Here is a 3514-nt window from a genome sequence, read left to right on the forward strand (position 1 = left end):
GTGTTGCTCTGGTTTTCCAGCATCTGCAGCAAGCTTATGGAAAGTTTGATACTTACTTTTTCAAAGTGTTACTCTTTCTCTCTGTATAATTTGTTGGTCTGGTTCCATCCATCATTAAGGACTCTCACCAGCCAGGACCTGCTTTCTTCCAATTGTACCATCAGGAAGAAGGTACAAGAGCCTGAAGACTCACACTCAAAGCCTTATGAACAACTTTTTCCCTCCATCATCAGATTTCCGATTGGTCCAAGAACCCATGAACATCACTTCATTAACACAAGAGATTCTTCAGATGCTGGAAATCCAGAGCAACACACATAAAATGCTGCAGGATCCCAGCTAGTCAGGCAGCATCTATGAAGGGGAATAAACAGTTAACGTTTCCAGCCGAGACCCTTCATCAGGACATTATTTTTCATCTTTGGTACTATTTATTTGTATTTGTAACTTATAGCATGTAACTTATGTTACGCAGTGTACTGCTACAGAATCAACAATTTTCATGACACATATCAGTGATAATAAACCTGGTTTTGATTCTGAATTTGCTCAACACAATTCATTCTTCTCTCTCAGATCTGGGACTGCTAATTTCACAACTTTTCGGTTCATTTGGTAGATACAGTTAGTTTTTCTGTACGATGAAGTCCCAGATGTCTTGTTTCCCTCGAAGCAATGTTATTAACTTACACAAGGCACACGAGGAATGCAGAAACCTCAATGTCTAAGGTCAAATCTAACTAACAGCAGGCTCTGTTAAATACTTGGGAGCCTCAAATTAAGGGCAATGTGGATATCGGTCAAAATCTACACTTGGTGGCCACTTTATTCGGTACACCTGTAAACTGCTCATTAATGCAGCCAATCATGTGGCAGCAGCTCAATGCATAAAAGCATGCAGACTTGGTCAAGAATTTCAGGTCCTGTTCATACCAAATATCAAAAAGGGGAAGATCTAGTTGATTTTGACCCTGAAATGATTGTTGGTGCCAGAAGAGGTGGTCTGAGTATTTCAGAAACTGCTAATGTCCTGGGATTTTCATGTATGTCAATCACCAGAGTTTATAGAGAATGGTGCGAAACACAAAAAAAACATCCAGCAAACGGCAGTTGGGTGGGTGAAAATGCCTTGTTAATGGGAGAGGCCGGAGGAGAATGGCCAGACTGGTCCAAGGTGACAGTAACACAAATAACTCCACATTACTACAGTGATGTGCAGAAGAGTACATCTGAATGCACAACACATCAAATCGTGACCTGGATTGTCTGCAGCAGCAGAAAGCCTTGAACATGCACTCAGTCAACACACACAAAATGCTGGAGGAACTCAGCCGATCAGGCAGTATCTATGGAAAAGCATACAGTTAGCATTTCACAACCTGGAACGTCAACTGTACACTTCTCCATAGATGCTGCTTGACCTGCTGAGTTGCTCCAGCTTTTTGTGTGAGCTGCATGAGTTTCCAGCATCTGCAGATTTTCTCTTGTTTGTCAACATCCACTCAGAGGTCACTTGATTACGTACAGGAGGAGCACAATAAAATGACCATGGAGTGTATAGACACTGTAAAGTAAAACGATAGTTTATCTTGCTGATTTCTCCTGATGGGAATCATCCACGATCATCAATATCACTTATTAATTTATTTGAACAAAACGTAGCATAGAAAAATGAGGAAAACCCAAATAAGGAAAAATAGTGGAGACACAACCCACACAAAATGCTGGAAGAGCCCAGCAGGTCAGGCAGCATCCATGGAGGGAAATGAACAGTTCAGACTATGAGCCAAGACCCTCCAAGATTGGAAATGACATGAGAAGAAGTTGGAATAAGAGTGTGCAGGAGAGGGAGGAGCACAAGATGGGAGGAGACAGGTGAGTTCAGGTAAAACATAGAAGCACAGAAAACTTACAACATAATACAGGCCCTTTGGTTCACAAAGCTTTGCCGAACAGGTACTTACTTTAGAAATTACCTGGGGTTACCCACAGTTTTCTATTTTTCTAAGCTCCGTATACCTATTGTATACGCCTCTCATCCTCCATTGCTCCAAGGAGAAGAAGCCAAGTTCACTCAACCTAGTCTCATAAGGCATGCTTGCAAATCCAGGAAACATCCTTGTAAATCTCCCCTGCACCCTTTCTATAGTTTCCACATCCTTCCTGTAGTGAGGTGACCAGAACTGAGCACAGTACTCCAAGTGGGGTCTGACCAGGGTCCTATATAGCTGTACAATTACATCTTGGGTCTTGAACTCAATTCCACGGTTGATGAAGGCCAATACACCATATACCTTCTTAACCACACAGACAACCTCCGCAGCAGCTTTGATTGTCCTATGGACTCAGAACCCAAGATCCCACTGATCCTCCACACTGCCAAGAGTCTTACCATTAATACTATATGCTGCCATAATATTTGAGCTACCAAAATTAACCACCTCACACTTATCTGCATTGAACTCCATTTGCCACTTCTCAGCCCAGTTTTGCATCCTATCGATGTCCCTCTGTAACCTCTGACAGCCATCCACACTATCCACAGCACCCCCAACCTTTGTGTCATCAGCAAATTTACTAACCCATCCCTCTACATCCTCATCCAGGTCATTTATAAAAATCACGAAGAGAAGGGGTCCCAGAACAGATCCCTGAGACACACCACTGGTCACTGACCTCCATACAGAACATGACCCATCTACAACCACTCTTTGCCTTCTGTGGGCAAGCCAGTTCTGGATCCTTGGATCCCATGCCTCCTTACTTTCTCAGTCAGCCTTGCATAAGGTAACTTATCAAATGCCTTGCTGAAATCCATATACACTACATCTACTGCTCTACCTTCATCAATGATTTTAGCCACATTCTCAAAAAATTCCATCAGGCTCATAAGGCACGACCTGCCTTTGACAAAGCCATGCTGACTATTCCTAATCATATTATGCCTCTAAATGTTCATAAATCCTGCTCTCAGGATCTTCTCCATCAACTTTCCAACCACTGAAGTAAGACTCGCTGGTCTATAATTCCCTGGGCTATCTCTACTCCCTTTCTTGAATAAGGGAAGGACATCTGCAACCCTCCAATCCTCCGGAGCCTCTCACAGTAGCCTGAGGTACATCTCCACCAGTCCCAGTGACTTATCAAACTTAATGCAATGAAGCAGTCACTGAAATCAGGATAAATTTTGGTGGACGTTGGATATTCGCAGCAGTCCAATCAGTATCTGTGCAGTAAGAATCAACTTTAATTGTACTGTTGAAGTTGTTGCAGGTGAGGGCGACATCCTCAAGTTTGGTCACTTCTTTTACATCTTCTTTTTATTTCAGATTTGCTTCTGCTACGGTTGGAGCCTGTTATTCACATTTGGGTGATCTGGCGCTTTGCTGTCTCCGAGAGGGTGGCTTGGAGACCAGGAAGCCTGGAGGTGAGGCATGCCTCATCATCGACTCCACTGTTTGCTGATCTTGCTGCTTAAAATGCAAAGGAAGACTGAAGTCATTAAGAGGGGTTA

This window comes from Hypanus sabinus, chromosome 16 (assembly GCF_030144855.1).
Source record: "Hypanus sabinus isolate sHypSab1 chromosome 16, sHypSab1.hap1, whole genome shotgun sequence".
Taxonomy (NCBI): domain Eukaryota; kingdom Metazoa; phylum Chordata; class Chondrichthyes; order Myliobatiformes; family Dasyatidae; genus Hypanus; species Hypanus sabinus.